The sequence below is a fragment of the Heterocephalus glaber genome, unplaced genomic scaffold (genome assembly GCF_053883595.1).
Source record: "Heterocephalus glaber isolate CG9 unplaced genomic scaffold, H.glaber_assembly_v1.0 deba00000347, whole genome shotgun sequence".
Taxonomy (NCBI): Eukaryota; Metazoa; Chordata; class Mammalia; order Rodentia; family Bathyergidae; genus Heterocephalus; species Heterocephalus glaber.
In genome coordinates this window covers 10,952,742-10,971,944 of record NW_028258143.1, presented here as the reverse complement: position 1 = coordinate 10,971,944, position 19,203 = coordinate 10,952,742, and the positions used below count along the sequence as shown (strand labels likewise).

General features: G+C 42.0%; 1 long non-coding RNA gene across 1 annotated transcript in view; it reads left to right on the top strand.

The window, feature by feature from the left end:
• LOC110344312 (uncharacterized) overlaps positions 1-18,998 on the top strand; it is a 136,756-nt gene extending 117,758 nt beyond the window's left edge. Inside the window, exons 3-6 of the long non-coding RNA XR_002386802.2 lie at positions 7,468-7,568; positions 15,879-15,913; positions 16,524-16,656; positions 18,629-18,998. This is a non-coding gene — a long non-coding RNA (uncharacterized LOC110344312). The remainder of the gene's footprint in view (positions 1-7,467; positions 7,569-15,878; positions 15,914-16,523; positions 16,657-18,628) is intronic.
• Positions 18,999-19,203: the final 205 nt, after the last annotated feature.

The following is a 19,203-nucleotide window of genomic DNA, read 5'->3' as shown; positions in this document are numbered from 1 at the left end:
TGTCTTTAACTTTACATCTGTTTTCCTTATCAGTACAAGATAGCTGCCTTGCTTCAGGTATCTCAGTGACAATATCCGAAGGGAAAAAATGGAATGTTTGTCCTTCTGCATCCCTTGTTCTACAAGAAAAATTATTTCCAGAGCCTCATATTATTAAAATATTACAAAGATATTATTAAGCCTAATATCTTTATCACATTGTCTGTTATCCATAACCATGCTCTGTGTTCATGCCTAAGCTAATCCCTGACATGGTGTGTAAATCACCCATGATAGGTTTAGATCAATCTTGTCTCATCCTCTGCAATCTGGGCCAGGCTTCCAGGGAGCACCAGGCCCTACTGAGAGATGTAGATACTGGCAAACTATTGGAGTTCTGTTGGGGAAAGAGAGAGGGAGCACTCCTCAAACTATGTGGCATGGGAGACATTCTCCAGAATGTTCTCTCTTTGAGATGCTTGACAACTTATTGCCCAGAGTCCTAAAAGAGATCTTTTAGACAAGTCTGCTTGAAAACACTGATGGATAAAAAAAAGAAAAGAAAAAAAAAAAGAAAACACTGCTGGAAATACCCATGGCTACCTCTTTCTGTGCCACTGCTCTATCGAATCCCACCACATCCTTGGTACCTTGGCTTTGGAGATAGCTATGATAGCCACTGTTTACTGAGCACCCACTGTGTACCAGGCAAATGGTTTCTGATCACACAGCTACACTGGGGGCTGCATCATTACCCTTCCATTTTATAAATGGGGAACTGGCACCCAGAGAAATCTAATAGCTTGCCTCTGGCTGCACAGCCTATAAATGGCTGAGCCAGGAGTCATCAAAATATATATGTGAGCTACGTTTCTAGTCCTTTCTACTTTTTATTTTGAGACAGGGTCTCCCTTAGACACAAAATTGTCTAAACTGGGGTGAAACTTGTGATCCTCCTGCCTCAGCCTCCCAGAGTGCTGGGATTTCAGGTATGGACCCCCACACCTGGCTTCATCAGCACTTTTTGAGCATCTTATTTTATTCAGGCACTATACTAGGTGCTATAGGTGTAAAGAAATGTTAAATCTGGCCCCTGTCTCAGGAAGTACATAGTCTCCACCTTCTGAAAGATTACCCCAGATAATAGAAGCTATGCCTCCTCTCCAGGCTGGAAAACAGCTTTGGGTAAATAAAGAAATTAATCACTGTCTTGTGCCTTCTGCTATGAAGCACAGGAAACCTAATGCTTTGCTAAATGGCCTGGTAAAGAAGTTAGAGGGGCTTGGGCTTTGGTGCTCCACTGCCTGTTTTAAATCCCAGCTCTGCCACTTTCTGGCTGGATGACCATTGGCAAGATATTCAGCTTCTCTGTGTCTACATCTTGGGCAGCTATGAGGTTTAAGAGAAAGTTCTTGTAGAAGTACAGAAGAGGAATTCAGTATAAGCAGATATATCACCAATTTACACTGCTCTTCATGCCCTTTTCTTATCGAGTAAAGATGATCAGAGGCTCAGCTTCCGAGCCCCCTCAGTCTCTTAGCATTTCACACCCTCACTCAGGTGTGGGCACCAGGGTTGTAGGTTGCAGCTTGCACATTGCTCATGATGACACCTGGCATGTTGAGGTACTTGATGACTTGCTTCTTAGTGTGAATGACAGGTTTTTCAGTCAGCCTTAACCAGAGCTGTGGTTTCCGCCTGTGTGCTGGCTGCAGAGGCAGGTGATGGAGAACCAGGGCTCCTCTTGTGTTTTTCCTGGGTCATTAGCCTACCCTTGGGCTTCCATGTGCTGTTTAAATGTGCTGAGTCTCATGAAAGCCTCCTGCTCCTTTCTGAGAGGAGTCGTGACAGAGTAGGTAAGAACCTGAGCAGGGGAATCCTCATCCCAGGCTCTGGTCACAGTTTGGGCTGGGGCACTGGGAAGTCCCCTTAACCTCGGTTTCCTCTCCTGTGAACTGGATGGGTCTTATCAGCCTCATTGAAAAATCCCCCGGTGTGTGTATGTGTGGGGGTTCGGAAATAGAATGGAGTACCTGAGAAACAGGGCAGCCCAGACCTGTCTCGGAGGCAGCTGGCACAAAGTGGCACACTGTGCTGGCTGCAGGCTCTGCTGGGCAGGCCTGGGCTCTGTCTACTCGGCAGCTTTGGATGAAGCTCATCTATCTGAAAAACTCTGTAGGATGCTGCTGCCTAGGGGGCCAAAGGGCCAATCAATCTTAAGGGAAATAATTAAGGCCCAGAAAGCCTTGCTGGATTCTATTAGTGCAAGGTACTATTAAGAACAAGATAAAAGCTTTGAGCTTTGATTGAATCTGGAAAACAAGGCCCATGCTGGCATTTTTCTTTGTCATGGTGTCATGGAAGGATGGAGAGGCCCAGGAAAGAAGGAGGAGGATGTAGGAACAGAGGGACAAAAAGCAGTTTTAAAACACTAGACAAGAGATCATGAAAAAGGAAAGAAATAAAAGCAAAAAACTCTAGACTCGCCTGTGCTTTTTGCTTTCTTTTTGCTTTAAAGGAAACCCTGTGAAGGATGAGTGGCCTCACACGCCAGCTTTTCTGCATTGTCCCCAGTACAGCAGGGGAACAACACAATCATTCCTGCAGTGGGAGCCTGTGCATGCAGCGGGAAGTCTTAGATCAAGTTTTTCTGGGTGGTGGCCTTGCAATGTCCCTGCCCCAGGGTATCTCTGTGGCCTTCGTTTCTTTCCTATGTGCTTCTCCTTGCTGGTACATTGGTGGTGGGAGGGTTCTTAGAGGACAGCCCAGTGATGGAGCAGCTCCGAACAGTCCCTCAGAGCTTTATTCAGGTTTTACTCTCTTTTTACTGCATGGCTTTGGCAAAACCAGCTCTCATGACTGAAATCCAGCCAAGGAGATCTGATTTCTCAAAAGCTGTTTTGATGTTTTTACTTCAAAGGTAATTCCCTTTGCCCAATTCAGTGGCCCCACACCTGCCCTTTTGGGCTGTGGGTCTGCACCAGGCTTTTGATCTCTTCTTTATGTCCTGTTAGGAGAGCCAGGATCTTCACACTGGGACTGCCTGAGATCCTGTGATATATTAAGGTTTGTTATTGATATCTCTGGTCTCTGGCACCTCAGATACCCTGTCATTTTTCCCCATTGGGCTCTGCTCCATTCACGTTCCCATTTCCAAAGTCCTGCTCTCTGCCCCCGTTGATCTCATGGAAACCTGCTTTTGAAGACACTGACCTTAGCTTTGAGGTCTTCTCTTTGGGGGAGCCTGCCCTGCTACGTCCTACTCCACCTGCCTACTCAGGACCCATACTTCTTCCAGCAATGTTCTGCAATGTCCCCTATTCCTCCTTTATTACATTTTGCTTAATTATCACCTTCCTGTCCATGACCCTTTAGAAGTAGTGAGATCCGTGAAGACAGAGGCTTTAATTCCTCCATGCGTGGAACACAATGCCAAGTGCGGTATGTCCTTCACCCATCGTTAGTGAATTGAGGAATTCTGCCTGCTGTTCTTTCTCATATCCTAGGATTTGGTTGAGCGGTTCAGGGACAATCGAGCTTGGGAAAGGAAGGGAATGAGGGGGGATATTCTACTGTGTCACTGCCTCCCACCCGTCAGGTAACGGTGTGTTTTATATGTATATGTATATGTATATATATACACACACACATTGTGTTATAAATATTATGTATATCACGGTAACACACTATATAATATCCTATTACATGTGTAATATATAATACTATCTAAATATATATAAAGATGGACTTGTCAAGGGGTTTTGTTTTAAAAATGTTTGAAAACCCAGGCCTTGAGCTTTCTGCCCAAGGTCTCTCTCTGAGGGCCACTTGCTTTTGAAGTTGTTCTTAATTACCACTTGGACAACGGAACGCTTTGTTCCAGTTGAAGGCATCTCACTGAGCCACGGGAGGGAAGCATTACTTTCTGGATAGTGACTGTTTTCGGATGGACCTTGCTCCCCACTCTAATCTCACATTTCCACAACCCTGGCCCAGTATTAAGGAACAAGGAAAGAACAGGACTCCCTGAGGTCACAAAGCTGTCAACCTCATTAATTTCAGAGTTTATTGTTGTTATTTTATTCAGCCCTAGGCCAGCTGGGGGCTGGCATTGACTGGGTTGCTGTGAGATGGGTTCGGAGGCCCTACCTTTTGCATTGGCCGGTTAAGTGGCCACTGACTTGGTTAGCTCTTGACTTTGTTTGCCTGAGCCACCTTGCCCCCCCCCCCCCGCCCCCGGGTGCCTGGGGCCGCACCCCCCTCACTCTGTTTCCTCTTCCCATGAGGGCTCAGCCTGGATTGACCTGTCTAGTACAGGAACCCATGCTCAGACTTTCACTCATTAAGCCCCCCTGGCCTCTGTCGCCTGATGGAATGGTTGTCAAAGCACTGAACTGAGAGTGCATAGCCTGGTCTCCAGTCTTGAATTATTACCCAGCTGTGACAGTCTGGGTCAGTCACTCATTCTCTGAAGTCTCAGTTTCTTGTTAGGTTCACAGCAGTAACTACCACAAGATGAGGCTCATCTGAAACCCTACCTAGATCCGTCCGTCTCAGGTTTTCCTGCCATTGGAATTTCCTGGAGAGATTTTAACATCTCAGTTCCCAGACCACATTCCTAGACCAATTCAATCAGACTTTCAGGGGATGCGACCCAAAGATCTATATTAAAGCTCTTCAGATAATCCTAATGTGGAGCCAAGACTGAGAACCACTGTTTAAAGTCAGAGTATTAGGACATTCAAAATACAAATGTGTTCTGAATTTCATCTGTTTCCTACTATACTATGAGGCCTAATTTTTTTCAGAATCTCTTTAAAAATCTACTGGAAGTTGTGTATCCATTTCTCCAGGAATGCATATACAAAATATTGCACATGATTTCAGCACATAATCCCTCTACAGTACAAGTTCCCCTTTTCCTTCCCTATTTGATGTTTTTTCCTTTGTGGTCTTTATCACTCTTGCACAAGCATCCTCAAGTCCCTCTTCTGGGATAGGTTCTCAGAATGTAGTTCCAGGACTACTTTTACTTAAGTAAGATACTGGGGATAGGACCCAGGAATCTTCATTCTCAAAAGTTTCCTGGTTTGTTTTTCCTCAGCACTGAAGTTTGAAAGGCATAAACATGGGTTCCTAGATTCTCAATGTAAAACGTACAGGCTCAAATCTGCTGTGGTTTTCTTTATAGCAGATATTTGCTCCTCCAGATCCTGTGATCCCACTCAGGATGGGAATCCATCTCCCTCAATCTGTCAACAGCCTGGTGTGTGCATCGTTTGGAGGGTGGTAGTGGTGTGTTTCTGTAATGTACTAGAGAAACTCCAGGTATCTTCCAAGTTTCCCTTGGGGTGTATGGGACTGCAGCTTTCTTGATAGTAGGAGTTGAGGGACTTGGACTGGGATCCCCTGTCTAATGAACACGTCATCTCCCTGTCTCCCAAACATGGTACTTGCTATTCTGTCCTTGTCCGGTCATTCTTAAACTCCTTGGTGCTCACCTCTAGTATGATGAATAACAAAGACCCATGCGAGTAGATAAATTTGATCCCTACCCTCTGTTCAAAGTCTTCCATTGGCTTTCTGTGGCCTACAGGGGGAAGCACATCCTTACATTTTAAGTTACCAAAAGACTTTTCAAGATCAGACTGTGGCTCACCTTTCCAGCCTCCACTCTGATTACCTCACTCACACTCCAGCAGGGTTAAGCTGTATACAATTCCTGGAATGTCACCTACCACATCTTTCTTTGATGTCCCCTGGGCTCTTCTGACATTTCTTTAAATGGATAGCTCCTCCAGAACTCTCAGGCAACTCTTCATCTCACTTTGGATGCAAGCTAAGTCCTCATGTGACTGACCAGATCCTAGAAGTTCGTCCACCATACTCCTTGCCTCTCTGACCTCATATACTGCTTTTCTCTAACAGCTTCTGTCTTTGTTTCCTGGGAAAGGCGCATCGCTTAAGCGACAAAAATGTGTAGCCTCACAGTTCTAGAAATCTGAAATCAAGGGGTCAGCAGGGCCATGATTCTTCTGAAAACTAAAAGGGAAAGGTCTTCCCTTGTCTTATTCTAGCCTCTATGTGTTTGGCAGTATGTTTGATATCCTTTGACTTGCTGATGCCACTCCAATCTGTTCCTCTTTTGTTGCATGGCCTTATCCCTATGTGTTTTTAGATGGTCATTTTCTTATAAGGACACAAGTCATATTGGATTTGGTGCCACCCTATTTAACTTAGCTAATTACATCTGTGATGAGCTTACTTTCAAATAAAGTCATATTTTAGGGTATAAGGAAGTGAGTGACAGTGAACATTTTGAGCTTGCAATGATAACAAATAGCCTTCTGCGGGCTGTGAGTGAACCATAGGTTTGCCACCACGGGTATAGGAGGTTAGGATTTCAAAATATTTTATCTTGAGGGTCACAGTTCAATCCACAACACCCTCTTCCTTTATTTTGCTTCAGTCACACTCATGTAGAATTGCTAGATTTAGCAAATACAAGTATAGGATACTCTGCTAAATTTGAACTTCAGGTAAACCATTGTTTAATTTCTTAGTATAAATATGTCTCAAATATTGCATGAATATTTTAAGTATATCTAATTCAGTATTTAGGACATATTTATACTATAAAATATTTGTTGTTTACCTGAAATTCATATTTAACTGGGCATCCAGTACTATATCTGGCAATGTTTACTCTTTGTTCCTTGAACAGACCAACCACATTCTATCTCCAGGCCTTTGTACTTGCTGTTTCCTCTGCTTAGAATGCTCTTTACCTAGAAGTCTAAGATACTCATTGCATTAGTTAGCTTTTCCATCACTAGGACAAAATACTGAACACCAACAATTTAAGGGAGGAGAGGTTTACTTTGGCTTATAGTTTCAGTAAGTTCAGTCCATGGTCGGCTGGCTCTGAGGCAGTAATAGTCAGTGGAAGGGCATGGCAGAGGAAGGCTGCTCACCCTCTGGCTTCCAGGAAGCAGAGAGAGAAGAAAGAAGCCAGGGATAAGAATACACCCTTCTGGGTCATGCCCCTAGTGACCCACCTCCAACCAGATCTGACATGCTAACAACACATTCAGCTATGAACTCATCAATGGATTAATCTACTGATAAGTATATAGCACCTCCATGATCCAATCACCTTCCAAAAATCCTATCTCTGAAGACATGAGACTTTGAGGGGATTTAAACTCTAGCACTCATTCTTCGGTTGCCTTCAGTAGGGCCTTTCTAGACACTACTCCTCTTATACCCATATTTCTATCTTCCTTTCTTGCTTTAATTTCTCCTGATAAAGTCTTTATAGGGCTATATATTACACACACACACACACACACACACACACACACACACACACACCCCTTCCCCTTATCCCTATAACAGGTTATACATTTTACCTACTGATTGTGTTGTGTTTATTGTGTAATCCAGGAGATTTTTTCTGACAGTATTTTTATTCTGCTGTCTCTCCAGGGCCTAGAACAGTGCCTGGCACATAATGTGCAGTAAATATTTATTGAATGGATGAAGGAATACATGAACACTTTCACTTCACCACTAGAGCATGGACATCTGTGAGTTTTCCCTACTCAAGATCCGCTTGTGTTTCTGGTCAAAAGTGCTCTTCCCTCATTCTCTATTTAGTTTGGGAAGGTCCTGTCCCCAGCCTCAGATTAGGTGTGGAGATCCAGGGTAATTGGTTAATTCCATCCTCTTGGCCACAGCGATTGCTTCAGGGACTGGTGAAGACCCAAGCCAGTCTAGTTGGAGTCAGTCCCAGAATTTCTGCCAAACTGAGGTAGAGCACCCTCTTCCCACTGCTGAGGAGGAATAGGATGTTGATAGCCATCTTACCCCATAAAAATGGGGAATCAGCTCCTGGCCTGTATGTGATCTCTTGGGCGAGACTGTGGGTGGTTATAGTGGCTTTCCCTTGCAGGCCACATGGAGAGCACTGCCATCTCCCACCAGACCTGGGACTCAGTCATTGCTGTGGGTTTCTGGAGGGGTTGCAGTCAAGGATTCAGAACCACTGACCAGCCATGTTCATACCCACGTTTGCACTGCTGGCCCAGGTGTCTCCGTTTGGAAGCCTTTCTGTTGGGGGGCCCTTGGCTAAAGACTTCCCTAGAGGCTTCTGCTGATACCTGCTCAGGAGAAGAGGGACACTAAAGGCACTTTCCCCACACTGACTCAGTAGTCACTATTTTCCATTCTTAGACTGTCCCCACCTCAGATCTGTATGAAGGCAGCAGCCTCCTATTTGGTGAGACAATCGTCTCATCTGCTCTGATATATCTGACCCTCCTCAGTTGCTGTTCTGTGAGGTACAGTGGAACCCTAGGGGAGCCAGCACTGTCCCCTGTTTCATCTCCTGTGCAGACCATCACAGTAATGAGTACAGTCTTGATCGTTCTTTCCTTTTGGCATGTTGTCTTGATCGACTACTGTACACCTGGCAGCTCAGCTCCTGATGACAGCCTGCCTAAGAGTGAAGCCAGCCCTGAGGAAGCAGAGCCCAGACTCCCCTAAATCTCTCTGGGCAGGAGTGCAATACCGGTCTTTTAATTGTGGAGCTTAAGCCAATTAGACATCTTGTTTTTCTGACATGGGGTATTGAGTCATACCACTCTCTCAGGGACCCCAGCAAGTCTCAGAAACCCTAGCACTTATGTTCCCATTTTACCCTGTGCTTCCCTTCGTGATGGTCTGGATCACCTGGTTCTATTCTGCTTTAATATGCCCTGGAAACCATATTAAGATTACTCTCTGTCTCTGCTTTAAAAAAAAAATCTCTATACCTCCTGATACCTGTTTTGGTCCATTTAGGCTGCTGTATAAAATACAGTAGACCGGGAGGCTTACAAACAAAAGAAAAATTCTTTTCACTATTTTAGAGGCTGGGAAGTCCACGATAATGGTGTCAGCAGACTTGGCATCTGGTGAGGACCTGCTTCTGCATCCTCCTTGTCAGCTATCTTCTCACTGTAGCCTCACATGGTAGAAAGAAGGGTTGAGGGAGCTCTCCGGGGAGTCTTTTATGAGGGCACTAATCTCATCTGTGAAGATTCCATCTACCCCCTTGACCTGATCACCACCTAAAGGCCTTACCTCCAAATATCATGACCTTCAGGTTGAGGATTTCGTCATTACTTGAGGGCAAGAGGCTCAAACATTCAGATCATAACCATGTCCTTGCATAGAATCTGATAAAAATTGTTTGAATGAGGCCCTATCTGAATGAACCTGTGGTGGGCTGTTTACAATGTAAATTACTCAATTAGTATACTTCTCAATATTTAAAAACATCTACATTAATTTTTTATCTCCTAGGAAAGCAAATCTATATTATGGGATTAAAATCTGTATCAGTTATCTGCAAAATACCCCAAAATTCATCAATCTAGAAGAACAAACATTATCTCAGCATCTGGAATCTAAGTGCAACTTAGTTGCGATCTCTGGCTCTGAGTCTTTTACAAGGCTCTGATGAAGTTGTCACCAGAGCTATAGTCATTTCAAGGCTTATTTAGAAAGGGATCCATCTGCAGGCTCAATCCCGTTCTTTTCTTTTTCATGGAAGGCAGCACATGTTTGCAGGTGCATGTCTCTCAGACTGCTTCCTGCCAGTCGAATTCTTGTGTCCCAAATGGCATCTCTTCATTTTGTACCATCTCTGAACCTCTTGGTCCAAGTTGGCAATGTTTAAGAAAATATTCCTTTTAAGAAACTTAGAGGTTTGCTGTAAGTCTCTTTGGGGTTCACTCCATAAGGCAAAAGCCATCCCCCAAAATGTCTTTGAGAGAAGCCCATTTTTGCCTGGGTGATTGCTGAAACTGCTGATGTCCAACATCTCTAACTCCCTGTGGGCACTATTTATTTGATAAGAGGATTTATGAGGCACATCCTCAATCTCTTTAAATGGACATTTATGTGACTATATAGATTCTAAGGCATCATCTTTGAGCTTTCTGAGGTCTTAACAGAAAGTTTTATCTTCATGTCTTCAGCTTCATCTTCAGGCTGTGTTTTCCTGGCAGTGCCTAGGATCTTATATTTGCTTGGAAGCCATTTCTTAATTACTGTTGTTTGCTGTCCAGAGAGGTTGAACATTTTAAAAACCTGGTCTGCTTGCCGCCCTTCCTCCCTTCCTCCCTCCCTCTCTTACTCCCTTTTCCCTTTTACACAGTTTATTTTTTTTCTCATGCATTTTACTGTAAGTAGCAGAAAGAGACAAGGCAGCACTATCAACACTTTTGAAACACTCCTTGCCTAGATCTCCCGGCTCAGTAGACATTTTTTCTCCTTTCACCATAACTAGATGGGTGTTGCTGTACTTTTTGCTAGTACACCATAAGGTCCCCTTTCTTCAATTTCCAATACCATGTTCCCTTCTCTTTTCTGGATTCTTAGCCAGCAAAGTCCCCAAAGTCAGGATTTCTCCTAATAGCATGTTCAAGACAATTAGCCTTTCTCCAGCCTATTCCTCAAATTCTTTTCAGGCTGTACCAGTCTTTTGCTTGTTGCTCGTTCCAAAGGCACTTCCACGTACTTAAGTATTTCCTGCAGCACTCCAGGTACCAAAATCTGAATTTATCCCTTTGCTCATCTTACTTCCAGGGACAGCTATTCTCATATATGTAGAAAATATCATTGTGTTTGTGAAGACTTCTTACAAAATTATACTCTTATTTTAAGAGCAAACTTTTTTGTTTTCCCAAATGGCATTGTTTTGGATCTCTCATTTACTTTCTCAGTCTTCTCAACCATCAGTATGTTTTCAAGATTGGCCCATATTCTTATGTGGATATCTAGTCTGCTGTTTCCAAGTGTGTGTAGGTCAGCATGGCTTACACCCCTTTGTTTCAGATTTTATCTGTCCAATCCCCCAGGGATGGCCACCCTGATTACTTCCAACTCCATGTAGTCATCACAAATGTGTTGCAATGAGTGTTATCATCCATGGCCCATTATGAGTTTGTGGGATACATGCATACCCAGAACTGGAATTGATAATGTGTAGGTCACACATATACTTAGTTTGACTAGGAAGAGCCATATTACTCATAGTAAGGCTGTACTAGTCTTCATTCCCACCAGCCATGCATGAAGGGTTTTGTTATCTTACATTTGGGCCAACACTTGATATTATTATCTGGTTTAAATTTTTTGTTGTTATTTGATGTGAACTAATATCTTTTAATATTTTCTTTTTTTGTGGTGTTGGGGATCAAACCCAGGGCCCACGTGGTAGGCAAACACTCTAACCACTGAGCTGTACCTGAGCTGTCCTTAATATTTTCATTTGCATTTTTCCTGATAATTGACTAGTTTGAACTTCTCTTCATATGTATATATATATTCATATATATGTGTGTGTGCATATATATATATATATATATTTATTACATTTTGGTACCAGGGATCGAACTCAGGACCTTGCACTTGTGAGGCAGGTGTGGTGCCACTGAGTTAAATCCTTGACCCTTCTCTTCATATATTTTGATTTCTCTCATCCATAAGTTGCCTGCTCTTAGCCTTGTTTGTATGAGTCTAAGATCAGAGGCCAGGTGTAATTTCTTGTGCTTTCTCCACTGCTCCCACAACACAGTTAGATGTTGATTAATGATTGATGAGAAGGTTGGTGTGGTTCTGTTATTTGAGTTTCTGGATTTTGAGGCCTACTTTTCCTCTACACACCCTGAGGTGCTTGTCTACATTCATTCAGAGCACATTTATCAAATGACTACTGTATGCCAAGTCTTCCTGTGAGACTTTCCCTTCTGGCAAAGCCCAAATGACCTATCAGTCACTTTATCAATTGAACAGAAGAATAAAACTGGCTGCCACACTCATCATCTGGCATGGAACAGACACTAGTCACATTTAAATGCCCTTTTAGAGATTCTAACATCCTATGATCCTCTGATTCTATCTTATCAACTAATTGATTTTTTCTTTTGTTGTTATTTTTAACTGCCATGTGCCTAAAGCAAGGCAAGACCCAAGAATCTTGGCTATGTTTTCACACATGGACCGCCTACTGTTCTATTGCTCTGATTTTGAAGAGCAAGCCCACATCACAGTGAATGGTGATTGCTGGTGAATATCATGGATTTAATAGTCAAAAAGAAACTCTTCTCCTCATTGTACCCTGTAAAGGTCACAGTCTCAATGTGACAACATTTATCTACATTGCCAGAGGGAGGAGGCATTCTCTGCCCAGGCCTATCTACTCCCACACCCATCCATCTCAAGTCGGGGTTACCTGCCCAACTCTAGAAGTCTTGACTATAACACAACCACTCCACATTGTAATTATTTGTTTATTTGCTCTCCTTCTAGATTTGAGACATGTTGAGGACACAGGTTATGTCTTATTCTTTTATTATACTTAGTAAAACACTTGTCACATAGTAGGTAGTCAATAAATGTTTATTAATTCAACGAATAAACATGAAAAAATATTTATTGAGCATCTATTTGCTACCTACTATGCTAGATTCCGGGAATGCAGACATATAAAGAAGACGTGGTTTAATTGTAAAATAGTGAGGAAAATGCACAGAGAAATGGCCCTGCATACTATCGGGAGATGAATCTTATAGCACCCACCTTTTTCATCTGTGAGAGACCTCTACCCTTCACTCTCCAATGTGATTTGTATTTTATTGCAAGAAATGGGTTTACTCTGTGTGTGTATTGTGAGAAGTATGGGCGAAGAGGTATGTGCTGTCTGTCTGATTCTGCTTGCCCCATCCTAGGGAGGTTAGTATAGAGAGTCAGTATAGGGAGTCAGTATAGGGAGGTTGAAAGTTATTTGCCCACCACCCCAAGGGGCTTGGTCAAGATGGCTGGAACATCTGTGTAGCCAACTGGACTGCAGTACAGACAAACACTTGACCCTCATGATATTAGACACGCGACTCTTTTGGTATACAATCCAACAACTGGAAAAGTTGGAGTCACCCCAGGAGTGATCTTTTTCAGCTCCAGCTAAGATTTTAACACCTTGCCCACCCAAACCAGAGGGACCTGGATCAAGTTCTTTCTAATGAGTGTGGGACTGAGAGAGCTGTAGACTTGTAAGTTTGCCATAAAGTTGAGTTACCTATCACCCTGAGCTCTGCAGGGACCTTGTCTACTTCATAGCAGACTCAATGAGATGGTTTAGCAGTGTCTTCTAAAATGTCCCATAGGCATGGGGCAGAGTTGGGAAGTATGCTAGATTAGGCATTGCATGTTACATAGAAAAACAAATACCTTTGTCTTTGTTCTCATTTTTTTTTTTTTTTTGGTACTGGGGATAGATCTTTGTTCTCATTTTTAAATGCACTTCTTATTAAAAGGGTTCTGTGTGAAGATGCACTTAATAGTTGATATTATATTTGATTGAGGCAAATCTAGGTCCTCTTATGCAAATCCCTAGAGATTTCTTTCATTTTTCATATCTGTAGACTTTGCATAATTGAGCCCAATGTGCAACAATTTTGAATAACATTCATTTCTATTTCAGACAGTAGAGTCCTTTTTATTTGAATTTACTCCTTGATCTTGAAGCACTTGCTCAATAACCACAGGATGGGCTTAATTTAAATATACAACTCATGTCTTGTCACTTTAAAAAAAATAACCAGACTTTTGGCTTATGTGCAGTTGTTAGATTTTCCCCATTTATAATCAGGATCTAGTGCCCACCAGTTTTCTATTTTTTTCTGATGGGATTAAGTGAGCTTTTCTGTCATAAGCTGCTGTGACCCACAAAGTGTAGGGTCTGAAGCCGGGGAGAGCAATGGGAGATGAAGCAAAGATGAGGCCAAGATTACTCGTGATAGCTGGGACCAGGTGGAACCACAGCTTGTCGGGAGCTAAAGGCCGCCTGGAGCTACGTGCGCTCCTTATTTATAGTGGAAGGCAAACAGAAAGAGAAGGCGGGGCAAACAGTGCTACATGGCCTAGTGGCCTAGGTGGAACACAGCATGATTGTTTCATGATAGTGACTGGGGCATGCGCAGGAAGAGAATGGGGAAGGATACAATGTAACTGTTTCCCCAGGCTGTGCCATCTTAGGTCTACAATATGAGTCTAATCTTTGGAGGAGAAAGGGAGTAGGGAGGAGAAGGGAGCAGGGAAGAGAAGAAAGGCCATCTTCAGGCTTGGGCCACGGCAGTAAGCCCACATAGTCAGTAGTAGGCAAAATAATAAGTGTTACCACCAACAGTAATTCAATAACTGGGTAATACAAAGACAAGACAACCAAAGGGGCAGAGGTCAGTAAACATTTTCTTTAATGAACCAGATTGTAAATACTTTAGGCTTTATGGGTCATATGGTGGTAGTATAAGAAATAATTATCCAACTTTGTAGTTCCAGCATCACTATAGACAGTACATAACTGAATGGGCAAGCTGTGTTCCAATAAAATTATTTACAAAAACAGGCAATGGTCCAGATTTAGCCTGTGGGCTGTTTGCAAGTGACAGAAGCAAAAGTTTAGCTGTGAGAATTATCTGTTTTATCCATTTGCCTTTGAAGCCTTCATTTTGGGTTGTCTTAGCACCTGTATTTGGTTGGGCTTCTTGAGCTTAGGTTAATAGGTAGAATGAGCTGTGGGTATTGCTTATTAGTGTGAAACTGTTTGCAGAGGTGCTCAGTGACCAGAAGCTCTGGCACTGCGCCTTCTATTTAAAAAAAATTTTTTTTTGGAACCAGGGATTGAGCTCTGGACTTCGCACTTGCAAGGCAGGTGCTGGAACCACTGAGCTAAATCCCCGGCCATGCCTTCTATTTTTAAAGAAAATAAATTTTATTATATATATTTAAGGTATACAACATTATGTTACGGAATACATATAGGTAGTAAAATGGTTAGAATTGTGAAGCAAATTAACATATCCATCATCTTACCTAAAGTTACCCACTTATTTGTTTTAGTGGAAAGAGCAGCTAAGATCTACTTATTTAGCAGGAATCCCAAATATCATGCAGTTTTATTACCTATAAGCCTTGTATTGAATTAATGTTAATGATCTCCAGGCTGGTTCATCCTACGTTATGCTCTGGGCTTGTTCACCCTACGTATATGCTACATCTCCTCATATGCTCCCCCTTCCCAGTCCCATTTTTAGTAATTGTTCATTTTCACAATCTGTTTTGGCTTTTCTTTTTTAGAGTCCACATATATGTGAGATCATGCAATATTTTGTTTTCTATATCTGGTTTATTTTACTTTTCATTTAGCATGATGGTCTTCAGGTCTACCTGTGTGTGACAAATAGCAGGATCACTTTCTTTCTTTTTTTTTTTTTTGGTACCAGGGCTCGAATTTAGGACCTTGAGTTTTTGAGGCAGGTGGTGGCACCACTGAGCTAAATCCCCAGCCCCAGGATCACTTTCTTTTTTAAGGCTTAATAATATTCCAAAGCTTCTTTACCCATTTTTCTGCTGATAGACACTTAGATTATTTCCATATCTTGGCTACTGTGAATGATATCTGCTCTAAACATGGGAAATCATATATCTTTATGAGGTGGAGATTTCATTTCTTTTGGCTATGTGCCTGGAGGACGGATTGCTGCCTTGTATGGCTTTTTAATTTCTTCAGGAACCTTCATCTGTTTTCTATAATGTTCATATCAATCCACAGCCCTACCAACATTGTACAAGAGCTTCCTTTTCTCTGCACTTTTGCCAATGTTTGTCATATCTTGATTTTTTGATAATAGCTATCTTAATGGGTGTAAGGTGATGTCTCATAGCAGTTTTGTTTGAATTTCCTTGATTATTAATAATGTTGAGCACCTTCTCATATGCTTGTTGGGTATTTTTATGTCTTCTTTGGAGGAATGCCTATTCAGGTTCTTTACCTTTTTTTCTTTTTCCAGTGCTGATGATAGAATCTGGATGTTGCACTTGCTAGGTGAGCACTCTACCACTGAGCCACAGCCCCAATCTTCCTTTGCCCGTTTTAAAAATCAGATTATTTTTGCATTATTGTGTTGTTTGAGTTCTTTATAAATTTTGGATATTAAATTCTTATCAGATATATTGTTTGAAAATTTGATTTCTTAGTCTGTAGGCTACCATTTCATTTTGTTGATTATTTCCTTTGCTATGCAGAAGCTTTTCAGTTTGATGTAGTTCCATTTATTTATTTTTGCTTTTGTAACCTGTATTTTTGGTGTAATACCTTTTCATTTTTCAGCTGAAGTTTCCTTTCCATTATTGGGGGCCACAATAATGGGCTGAAATAGAGAAGAGTTTGGAATGGAAATTAGACATGTCACAGAGGATCTGTGTCTCCTGTGGGAGTTAGGGCTTGGTGCTTAGGAATAAAGAAGAGACATGTTTCTAGAAGAAGTAAGCTAGGAGCTTTGTTCTCTAGTAGCACAGAGATGAACAGGAAAACTCCTCCAGTCTGCCTGGACACCAGGCTGGTTCTGGCTTCAGGAAGGTCATGTCAGGGCCCTGCACCTAGGCACAGTCTCAGGTTTCGGCTGGTGATTTATATTTTGTTTTATCAATTCTAGTGCTCTCTTTATAGCTGTGGACAGATGTGAACAGTCCATTGCCATGGACTCCTTAGACTATTTTGGCATTTGACAGAGCAACAGTTTCACTGTCTGTGTGTGATTTCAGAGGAAAACAAGACCTAAAAGAAAGGTAAGAACAGAACTCAAGTGTCCTTCACCTGGAGGAGTGCCAACAGATACATTAATGAATGGAGCAAATGCTGCAGCAAAGGCCATCCTCAAACTGTGGATAATTTTCCTTTTTCCTAGAGTAGATTTGTAATCTTGTTCTTTGCCCTATCACCCTTTCCTCAACTCTGAGCAAACACAAGCCATCACTGAGTTCCTGGGATCTGGCCACTGCTAGCTTTGTGAGTGAGCAGCATCTGTTGGGTGGTACGGATTGTGCCCAAGGTGTTTCCAGGGGGCTGACCCCTCACTGGTGTCAAGGCCATCAATTAGACAGGGGGAGAGAGGAAACGAAGAGGCAGCGACGAGGTTGGTAATTACACACTACAGTACAGTTGACCCCCAAGAGCAGGTGGTGGGAGCAAGTGAAATTCCAGGCTCTGTCACTCAGGATTCCTTTTTGCTCTTGTGTTTAGGCCTGAGGGGATGCTCATTGATCTGGAAGAGACTGTCTACCCTTCTAATAAGAATAAAAATAGTAAGAAAATAAGATATTTAGTAAAGAAGGGCATTTTCCTACCTTTTCAGTTGATTAAAAATTGCTATTATCATCTCTAAAACTCATATTTCTCTCTAATATATGAGATGCGATAGAAAAATCTGATGAATGTTTAAATTTTAAGAATATATTACAGTAAAAGACACATTGCTACCAATCTCCCTCAAAGTACTCCCCCTTGCTTCAAATATACTTATCATCTTTTATGTCACTTTCTGAAGCAGTTCTGGAAGTCCTCTCACCTGAGTGTTTTCATTTGTGCTGCTGTGGCTGCCTCACTGTCCTGAATCGATTCAAAACATTTACCTTTCATGGTCATTTTGACTTTGAGAAAAAGCCAGAAGTTGCATGGTGCCAGATCCAGTGAATAATGGGAAGGAGGACCCACTGTAATGTTTTACAAGACTGCATTTGCATTGCAGTCAGCAGCAGCATTCACTATATTTTTGATCACACATGGTGAAGACACTCCTAAAAAAATGTATATATGGTGAGAAGATTAGGATCTGTACTTATAGTTTGAGTTCAACATTTAATTCTTTCACAGAACTGGCTCTTTGTTAAACTCTCTGCAGCCCTAATATTTCATTCTTCATGCTCAGCTGTACAGAGCTACCATTATTACTGTCTTGCAGCTCTAGAGATGAGGGCTCAGAAAAATGAAATAAGTCACCCAAGCTGCAGCAGCAGATATGGTGACAATCTTCCAGTCTTCCATTTCTGCTCGAAGTTTTCAGCTTTATTCTGAGATGTGGTTCACTTCTTACACCTTTCTCTCTGAGTCTCTTCTTCCTGGTGACCCAATTTGGCCTTTTGGTTTTCAGTGATGTGAGAGGACCTGTGTCCAGTGCTGGGTGCCTTGATTCAGCCTGAACAGCCCTGGACGAGTGGGGAGCTGGCAGCAGCACATAAAAGCCAATCAGACGCTTCTTACAATAATGGACCTTGACATGCATTTGATACTCAGAATAAATGGAGATCTAGGGAGAAGCTGAGATTACTTTCCAATTTCACTGAGGCTATAAAAATGACATTATTGAACTTTAAATCCTAGCATCCACAACCCTGACCATTTTCTTCTTTCCTTTTTGTCATTCTATTCTTTGAAGACCATTACCTTGGTTCTGAGGTAAAATTTTAGGTGATAAGAAAAGATAAAATATCAGAAAACCCAAAAGTGCTAATTATCTACCCCTTTCACACTAACAGCTTTCATTTCTTCTCATTAGTTTGTGGAAAATAACTGCCTCTTTATCTCAACATGCTGTGAGGGGTGCTTTATTTTCACCAAAGTAGCCACATCAGACTGCTTAATAAGCAAGAGTATTAAAAATGATAAATAAATTGACTTTTTATAGAGAAGCAGGCCATTCCTCAAGAACTATTAGAGATTATGTCATCTAAAATATCCCTATCCTGTTGACCTTATTTACAGATTTCATGAAAAATACATCATCATAACATTGATGTATGGACCCTGTAACATCCAATTTCTTAAAGGCATCTGTAGCTACTAAGGATGCTGGTCATGCCCTCATCAACACACGGACAATATAAATGAGATGATGCTTCATGGAACATAATGCACACAGATGCTTTTCTAAAATATACTCACATCTTCGAAAATAAAATGATTTGGCTCTCTACCTTGGCTCTGAATGAAATAATGTTCCAGGTGGGGGAGGCAGGTAATAAAATTGACAATTGTGAAGTGTTACTGGCAGTTTCTTTGTTTTTACTTAAAGCTGGGTATACATTTGTCTTCATTGTCGAAGTGCTGGTATTGTTTATAAGTGAAAGACAAGGAAGCAGAGAAACTTATTCAGTTCTCTTGGCTAGGAAAATACCATTTTCTCATTATGTGTCCAAAACCACATCAGAAGGGGGAATTAGTCAATGCTGCTTTAGATTTGGATGCAACTGGAAGGGTGCATTCCCTGTTCCCTTACCAGGTGGAAATACCTGGTGACAGTTGCTGTGTTGAACCGATTATGACCATATCCACCATGT